Source organism: Montipora foliosa, unplaced genomic scaffold, assembly GCF_036669935.1.
Source record: "Montipora foliosa isolate CH-2021 unplaced genomic scaffold, ASM3666993v2 scaffold_390, whole genome shotgun sequence".
Lineage (NCBI taxonomy): Eukaryota > Metazoa > Cnidaria > Anthozoa > Scleractinia > Acroporidae > Montipora > Montipora foliosa.
The window spans coordinates 792,501-802,500 of NW_027179690.1; the positions used below are offsets into that span (position 1 = coordinate 792,501).

Here is a 10,000-nt window from a genome sequence, read left to right on the forward strand (position 1 = left end):
ATCGTAGTACCACTTTAAATCACGCATTCATTTACCCATGCAGTGTTCGTTTGTAAAGGCTTGCAAATTGTTTTGCCTTGTAGTCAACAAGGTATCATCCACCGAGAAATTAAGGCGTTTATGTGAGTATTTACCTTTTAGAACTCAACAGTTGCTCAGTATTGAGGGGAGATTTTATGGCTAGAAACTGTAAACAAGTGAGAATGAATCCCGCTTACCTCTTCGCGAATGTGGCACTTGAGCAAGGTATAGATTAGAAAACTAGAACAGTTATAAACATGGCAATTTCCCAAAGTTTGTCTGTTATTAGCATCCAAAATATGATGGTAGTATTGCTCTCCTCACTATTTTGAACTCGAATCCAACACCAAGCCGAGCTGTAAATGTCACGGTCATTTCCCGGGACATCTCTTTCCAGCGCTATGCAAACAATAAGAAGAGGAATGCGCCAACCTGTGAAATGAAAACCGTAGAACATTGTCTTGGGAAGCCGGAGCCTTTGTCTTGCTACCGTCAGGTATAAGAATTCGGCCAAGAATGTAGTCCAGAAAAATGACCATAAATTGGCAGGGAGAATTTGTGTTTGGAGGAAGCCAAGGTTCCAAACAGATAAGAACCAACTGTTACACAATCAGCTATTGAAATGTAAACCAGTATTTTTCTGGACGTTGATCTAATGTCCTTCCAAATAATGTAGGTAATAATAATGACTGAAGCTCCGAACAACGACAGCGCTGAAAATACAGTCACCAAGTTGTGTTTCCATACACTCCGAAACCGAGCGTGGTTGGTTTTTCGGTTGTGTCCATGCTGGATCTGCCGAAGATGGTATTCTTGTCCTCTTATGCACCTCAAAAAAGAAAAAAGACGGTGATTTTGCTTCAAGATAGTCGATATTCAGCGTATTTAAACACAACGAGATTCCACTATCACGAGATGAAACGTGAGAAGTTCTTTAAAATCTTATGACATGCGCAAGGTCAAATATAATTGCATTGAGTTTGCGCGCAGACAGATATCCTTATCATGTGACCAGGGTGTTCGCAAGTTTCTATATTTTCACGTAGTCTTTTGTCAATTGGCCAGCCTGGGCCTGTTATCAAGACAAAAAGCTGCGACGTGAAGGCAATGTTACTGTCCGATTGTTTGAAAATGACAATGGAATAGTTAGTTCCACAGAGCTCTCGCTGCACCTCCAGTTACGCCCACTCAGCTGTTGCGTGACTAATGTGACACCTTTTTTCATAACTTTGTTGGGGGTTAATTGCTACCAGATTTTTTAGGGCACAAGCAGCAAAAAAACGGAAGTTAGCACTTCAAAATCTGCTTTAATCCTGAGCACATGTTCAACGCTTTTTATTTCCGTTTTCTATCGGATAGCGGGACCAAGCACTTTTGATAAGTTAAACTTCCAGAGAAAATGTGTTACCTTCAAGAAATATACCGATTCGAAAGCCGTATTTCTTCACCTCAAATTTCAGGGTTTTTTTCCAACAGGAGTCGCCTTCGCTTAAATTGCAATTGTGATTCACTCCTGTCTTTCTGTGCTCAGCAAACCACCTCCCTTCGCTTCCTTGCCGGTAAAAAAAGTACTTGAAGTCTAGCAAGTGCTAAGGCGTATGGACACCAAAGCTGAGATTGCTTTTTGGGGGAGACGACAGGTCCTTTGCCACTAGACATTTCTGTAGGCTTCATCGAGGCGTGAACAGCGAGCGATGAAGTCATAATAAAGACATAAGAAAGCAATTTAACATGTTTGTTTGCATACAGCTCTAGACTTTCAAGAATTGGTTGTGCTAACTCTAGCTTTAGGTGCTGACTTGCGAATCTTAATGCAATCGCTTCTGCTTTCAATATCCTGCATATGGCCTTACAAGGAGACCCCGAGATATCTTCCAGTGAGCGTGCGCACTGGTAATTAAGTTACCGTATTTATTCGAATAAGCGCCCAGGGCGCTTATTTAATTTTTGGACTTTAAGCGTGGGCGCTTATTCGAGGCTGGGCGGTTATTAAATGTTCACCATTTCAGTAAGTAAAACGTTTATTTTGTAACAAAACAAGACAAAATATTAAAGCATATAAATTGTAACTGTTCATTGTTCGGTTTACGTATGCCCAGGTCTAACAACTCATTGTTCGGTCTTCGCAGAAGTCTCTTTAGCTATCATAATTCTCAATCAACTTCAATGTCATCGTCGCTCAGCAATAAGTGAACTTTCTGGTGCTACCTCCTCGACATCTGACAGCATAACGTCAGCAAATGGGTCAGTCGCGCGAGAAGCTGTTAGGGCTTGCTGGATGGATGACATGCAATCTTCTCCTTGGGGGTGGGGGCGCTGATTAATTTTTTCTACCTTCAGGGTGGGCGCTTATTTGAGGTGGGCGCTTATTCGAGGTTGGGCGCTTAATCGAATAAATACGGTATTTCCATTTTTTAGCCACTTTTCCTTTGTCAAACGTGGCCTCAGGACTCTTTTCTTGTGTTCATTTCAGCTTGCCGATGTCAGCATTGACCGCCTTCTGCATCACGGGGAGGCGCGCTGGCTTAATTGCCCGGATGAAGTAGTTTGCAGTGTAACTTTAAAGAGGTACCCTGTATCCCACGGGATTGGTAAAAAGAAAGTTCCTGCCACCATGATTATTTTTGGTAAGAGAAGCGATCTATGGCAAAATTATAATAAAACAGCAGGAGCCTATCAAATGGGGCCTCTATCTACACTGGTTCATTGAATCAACACTTTCCCGAGTATATTTATTTTTAGAATGGCTTTTTCCCGCAAGTGTCTCATTTCCATCGCCAAACGCGAAAAAGATTCCGTGATGCGTGTTTGTTGGGTTATATATAACGTAAAACAATAACACGGTCATAGTTCTGAGCTGATTGGGCTTTTAACCTCGAAACTCCTACGAGAGGCGTTCTATTAATTACTCTACTCGGGAAAGGGTTGACTCCGAGACCCAATATGAAAGATAGAGACTCCATTTGATGGGTTCCCGGAATTAGCGAGTTCTGAAAATCGAAGTGGAAACGAGTTTTCAACAATCTGTCCAGAATCCCATTTGTATGGGAAGTCTAATGATAACTCTGAACAATTCGGAATAAATATGTTCTCAGAATTTGACGATCCTACAAGCGATGCCAATTGACAAAATTTCAACACTTCACGAATATCTATTCGAATTCAACGAAGAGAACGCGCACCTTTTTTTTGGTAGTACACTGAACATAATTTGTTGCTCTCTTTGTTTTCTGCGCCGTTTTCGTTTTCTTCAAGCTCTAGGTTAACACCCAGTTGTTCGACCCAACTGTTGTATTCTCATTTTTGTTCTTTGTTTCTGATTTCGCGCGTCGGTTTATCAAAAATAGCGAAAGGATTGTCTGCCATTTTTGGTCTGATCTTGCCGCCATACATCGAAAACCCGTAGCTGCGATGTAACTGAAACTTTTCATGGTACATTTAATTAATAAGGAGTTTAATTGTTCTGTTCTTGTCCATTCGGAATCGAGTAATTTTGTCGAGTGTTTTATCATGTGTTAAAAAGACACCCATTGGAAACTTCCTAAGCTCAGTGGTGGAGCAAGGGAGACGATGGGTTCAACCCTTATTTGAAACGCTTGTTTTCTTCTAGTATCCCCAAGGCATGGTCAAAAATGTGTCTTTTTAATTCTTTTGCCGTGGTGAGCATTCTTAATCTCCTTCACTACACATGTGAGAATGCCATCATATATCTTTATCATATCATATATCTGTATTTACCCTCGGATCTTTAGAGTAGCTTGGTGTAGCTAATATCTCCGAGCATTTACCCTCCCAACCATGATACACCACAGAAGACAGACCACAACACCGGGATTTACATGCCCTACTCTTTGCGACAAGTGTGCGGGACGGTTCTTTTACGTCCCACAGGATTATGAACATTGAAGGGTTGTGAGACGGGACCTCCGGCTTATCGTCCTTATCCGAGAAGACTAGAGAGTCTAACCATTTGCAGATGTAATTACAAAGGCAGCACTTATTCCTCAGTTATTTAAAGACCCTGAGTGTTGGTCCGGCCGGAGTTGAACTCACGACCTCCCGCGTGACAGCCCGGTGCTCAACCAACTGAGCCACCGGTGCGCCACATTTTTTACCAATACAATTTCAGTCGCTTGAACCAAAGGAAAGGAAAGGAAAGGAACTTTATTTAAGTGTCTAGTCGTTCTAGCGCTGAAGCACTAATTGGGGACACTGTAAATTGAAATTAACAATTAGCACAAATCAAGTCAAATGTTGGTTTTTGAGGAGAGGGGAAACCGGAGTACCCAGAGAAAACCTCTCGGTGCGGAGTAGAGAACCAACAAACTCAGCCCACATATGACGCCGAGTCTGGGAATCGAACCCGGGCCACATTGGTGGGAGGCGAGTGCCCTCACCACTGCGCCATCCCGGCACCAAGAGTCCATCACCCTAGCTTAATGGCCTATCTTCCACGAGTCTCCTATTTCTCAGTGGTAAAGCATCCAAAAGTTGCGGGGTCGACTCCTGTTAGCGGCAGCTTCTTCATTCCCTACGTCGTCATCACAACATGCATCTTTCCTTCATTTCCGGTCCGAATATTTGCCACCCTTTCGGTACAATAGACCTTTGGGCTTTTAGAAGCCCTGTACGGTGGTCAATTTACATTATCAACTCCGTTGATAAAACCAAAATTTTGTATACTACTTCCCCACCGACGCGGCACCACATTTTCTTTAGAAACTACCCTCTTTATTCCTTTGTACAGTTATGTGCTTTGTTACCTCCGTGCATACGGAACCCGCGCTCGAAGTGCGCTCGGCAGTCAAAAATGTGCGATTCTGTCAATCCTTTGCCCTTTCTGCGGAAACGGTTCATTTCGTGTTCGTAAACGACGTTGTTGTCGGTCTACCCTGTAGAAAGGACGTCGTCAAAGTCTTTTTTCGCGAAGTTAACACAAATAAATACATTATCAATACAGTTATGACGTCTTCTTACACTCTATTAGACTAAATTCGTATTAAAATAGCACAAATAACAGTTAATTGCGAACAATTGACGTGACGTCGGATGGCACAGTTTTTTCCGGTCGTTGAATTCTGATTGGTCAATTTAAATTTTAGTAGCCGCCGCCATATGCACGGCTGGCCTTTAAGGACGTTCGCGCTAATTGTTTGTGCGCAACTTTTACTGCGCAGGTAACGCGACTGTAATATGTCACGCATTACCTAAAGCATTCACTACTTGCACAATCCCATAATACACCTCTTTTACCCCCCAAAAATTTGCATAGGCATTGTTTTCGACTTCTTTTGGGACATCTTCATGTCCCAGGAGAAATTGCAAACAATGGTTATGCAGATTTTTGGGAGGTAATAGAGGTGTATTATGGGATTGTGCAAGTAGTGGATTAGTTAAGATCTTATGGCGACAAAACGCCGGGGAAAAATTTCCAGGTCGGCTAAAGAATGGCACATTTATTTCCAATTCATCGTGAAACGTTAAAGAGAAAGGACCGGGAGGCTGGGGAAAAGGTCGCTAATCGAGTAGTGGTTAAAAGTTTTGAAAACTCGAGGAAGGTTAGTTTTAGTCAGCGACGTTGCGTTCATTTATAAATGGGGTTGGTTTTGAAAAATGTTTCTATTACGTTACGAACTTCTTAGTTCAAAATTAATGCATGTCTTTGAAGTTCTTTTCCTTTACTTTCATGAAAATAGAGCAGGATTATCTTCTCCTCCTTATGCACTTGAATAGTGCGGGCCTAAGAGGAAACAGCCAGAGATTATATTTCACCAAAAACCACACTCCAGAAGATGAGAAAGACTGCAATGGAGAAATATGATACAAACACTAACCAAATAAAGATAACGCCTGCTTGAATCTTCTTTGCTATGCTCGAGAAAGTTTTTTCTTTTACAAAAACCTTTCATCGATGGATCCTGTCTTGGGTTCCAGCCCTTCCCCGACAGGTCACGCAAAATCGTGACAAACTAAATTTTTCAAGAGCTTCGCAACATCACATCGATTTTACTCGTTTAGGTCATCGGTGACCCCTATTTTTTAAGACATGAATCACTTGCTCTTCTTACAATATACAAAATATGATGAATTGAAAAAAATCACATTGTAAGAAGTTATCTTTATTTTAAATTTTTCTTTCCTTTTGTCCTGAGATCCGGATGTGGTTACAACAGGTAGCGCTTGCGAAAACGCTCGTTGAGGATTGACTCTACTGTTAACGACATCCCCAGCGGCATGCAATTATCTAAAAATCCCACGGCTATATTTCTATGCACAGAAACGTTCACTCTAACATATTATTTTTATGATATTCAACGGATGAGTAGATGAGGCTACATCACGTTATGATGACCTATCTATCGAAATTAGGGCATTTTTCTCCTGCCTTTATATCCGAAACAAAGTCGGTGACTCCCTAATTTTTTCTTCTTTTGGATTAAGTAATTTATGACGTAACTTCAGGCGAGAAATGAAACAAATTTCAATGTGGGAAGATTTTCGCGCGAACGTCCTTAAATGAAAGTAAGGCTGGAATTGACCTCGTTATGATGCAGACCTCCCCGCTTTTCTTATTCTCGTGCTAATTAGTTGGAATTTGCATAAGAAAAGCAGTGAGGTTGACACCTCTAGCCTCACTTTCATTGTTAGGCGAGGTAACTAAGCACACATCTGTAAAAAGCTTCTGTGAAATCGAAGCCAAGCAAGTATTACTTAAAGTCACTTCAGTCAGGAAAAACCGGTTTTGGATCTTCTTTCAACACACTAATGCGCAAAGCCCGGCCGGGCATTTGACTATCTTCCGTGCCCGGGGAGTGGGGAATTTAACCTTTGCCTGCGTTGGGTGGGGAAAATTGAACCGGAAGTGTCAGGTTTCGAATGATTTTTTTTTCGGGCGCCGAAGTCGCTAACTACTATAAACACGTGTTTGGACGAGATGGAGAAGTTTAAAGGAAGAGATCTAGCATTTGTGAGCGATTGGCTCACAAATGAGGTCTTTATTAAAGAAGACAGGAGCCGACAACGATTCTTTTTTAGTAGGGTATGACAGACAAATCCGACGATAGGGTGATAAGGTAGGGCATTTGAACACCATTTTGGCCCGAGGGGGCGGGAATTTGAACGATCCAATCTTCAAAAGTTCAAATTCCTGGGCTTTGCCCGGGGGTGGGGGGTGGGGGGATGTTGAAGTCTCGAGTTGATCCGCGCATAATCCACATATGCGATTTAAAACTAGTTTCGACCAATGACTTCGTCAGTCGATTGCTGTATAACATTTTGAATTGCTTCATACTTCATATAGTAACGCGCTAATTCCACTCACTCTTGGAATTGGTAAGTCAACTGTCCTCAGTTTTATGAGATCGCATATGTAAATTAGTGTGTTGAAAGTGGATCCGAAATAGGTTTTTCTTGATTAAACTGTAAACTGGTCTATTGCTTTATGTAAATTGGGCCTACATTGATGGCGTTTACGTTTGTTTATTTTTTTCCTTTTTTGTTTGTCAGTATTTGAAAAAGCTATTATCCTTCTTCACGTGGAACGTAAACACAAAAAGAAGGATAAAGAAAGAGTGAGTTTACAGAGCCTTTCAAACTTCATTTTTTACTGGTGTACTTTGTCAGTGGTGCATTGTTTGTTATTTTCTCAGAGCACATCGTATTTTTTCTCTCTTAACACTTCATTGATTTTTCGCAGTCGACTCCAGTTAAGTCTGTGGATGAAATCAAGTTCAAAACAGTTATCCCCGCATCGTCATTCGTCATTCGAGATTGCTGCTGGATGACTGATGGTAACTTTTTGACTCTGTTGTCCCAAACTTAAAAACAACAGCAACATTTATTGTTACATAATGTTTCAATTTCTCACTAAGTACACCAGGACTACTGTAGCTTTCAATCGCTCGTCTGCCTCACTTAGGCGTCTTGCATTCCTCATTCCTCAACTGCTCCTCTCAAACACTAACCGTTTTTCACGCTTTTCCTTTTACACATATACTGAAGTTTGTAGTGTATAATATACTTAATCACTTATCCTCTAAAAACACTTGAAAAAGGCATAATAAACGTTGAAAACAAACTTTCGAATTGACTCGACTGCATACACAGCAATACCAGAAACCGCTTGCATTTTGATCAGTCAAGTCATAGCAAAGAGTTTAATTTAGCCCCATGTTTGCTATTTGTAGCTTTTGTGTGGTCATGTTGATTTTTGGCCCCGAATGGTTATAATTGAATATCAAATTATAATATTAAATTAGTTTGTTCTTCAAACAGAAACACTTCATTCATGGGAACTGGTAAACGTCAGTGATACAACGGAGACAGGAATGTAACTACCCATTTGCCAACAAGTAAGATGGCTTTGTGATTTTTATGTTTACTTGCAACTGTGCTTGATGGCAGCTTATTTGTTTTGTTGGGGGAGCAGGGCTGGCGCAGTGATAAGATCACTTGCCTTCCACCAATGTGGCCCTGGTTCGATTCCCAGATTCGCGGTCATATGTGGGTTGAGTTTTTTGGTTCTCCGGTTTTCCCCTCTCCACAAAAACCAATAGTTGATTTGATTTGTGTTAATTTCATTGCTGTCCCCAATTAGCGCTTTAGTGCTAAATTTATTGACACTTAAATAAAGTTATTAAATTCCAACCCTTCCCTGTTTTCTGTAAGAAGCACTGCAAATTGCTCCCTAACAAGCGATTGAGCCCCTTTTCGGGCGATTAACAAAGGGAATCCTTTCACAGGATTGACTCTACCACGCTGTATCACCAAACAGCTTTATTATGATACCATGTGAAACAGCAATTATTGGGTAATAAAATGACGTGACGTTAGGTAACCATAGCAACAGGAGAGCCATCTAAAAACACGTTTGTCTTGTCGTTAAATTCTTCTATTGGAAAATAAAGTTAGTAATCCCCATTTTTGTTCCTGGAAAGTGATCAGTCTACCATCCTCAATAGCCCATATTCGTATTCTCAGTATTAGACTGGAACTACAATCTTGGACAAAATAAGATGAAAATTCCCAAATTAAACAAGACTTACCTGGAAGTTGAAGTTTGATTGGAATTCTACCGATCCAAGGAGATACTGAGGGATTACGTGAGATTGAGCATGTGACCAAGATCCATGTTTCAAAGAATGGCGAATGACTAGGTATCAAATGTAGTAGGGAGGGTACACGAGGGAGGGCACGTAATCCCTCAGTATCTCCTTGGATCGGTAGAATTCCAATCAAACTTCAACTTCCAGGTAAGTCTTGTTTAATTTGGGAATTCTACCTCACCAATTCGACACCATTCGGGATCACGTGAGATGTTCAAAGTTTGCTAGTCATGAGCCAGCTGTAATGAGTGTCAATGCATAATCATTTAATAACAACTATAGCATACTATAGAACAAGCTCAATGTCACCGGTGGAGTACTTCAACTGGATAAACCTGAACTCAAACTTATGTATATTTAGTACTAATATCAACACTAATCAGACTTCTGATTAACGGTGGAACTAAGTATTCTGTGTCATGGGAGATACAAGTCACACTTCATTAAGTAAAACCAATGCAAACTCACCTGTTGTGTGAATAGGTTTTTTGTAGTAAACTGCAAAAGTAGAGTCCTGTGTCCACCCTGCAGTTTTCATTATTGTGTGCAATGGTACACGAGACTTATGTGCCTGAGACGTTGAAGCAGCTCGAGTGCTGCGAGGGGTGAAGATTGACGTGTCAACCCCTGAATCATGGAGAACAGTCTTGACCCATCTAGCTATAGTCTATTTGGATACTGCCTTAAATGGCCTTGTATAGCTAAGAAAAAGTTGAGTTGTTTTCCCTCTTTCATCCTTTGTTTTGGATAAATAGTCATTTAAAATACTAACAATGCACAACCTTCTATCATGAGGATAAGCAGGTAACTCAATTTCACTCAAGTGATTACCAGGTCTGGTTTGTTTAACAATGTCTCCAATTCTAAATTTGTAA

At 41.0% G+C, this 10,000-nt stretch overlaps 1 protein-coding gene and 1 pseudogene across 1 annotated transcript in view; both read right to left on the bottom strand.

The window, feature by feature from the left end:
• Window positions 1-906, bottom strand: part of LOC137987780 (G-protein coupled receptor 157-like) — an 8,796-nt pseudogene extending 7,890 nt beyond the window's left edge.
• LOC137987773 (uncharacterized) overlaps window positions 1-10,000 on the bottom strand; it is a 144,078-nt gene that overhangs the window by 36,273 nt on the left and 97,805 nt on the right. The gene's annotated exons all lie outside the window — the stretch shown is intronic.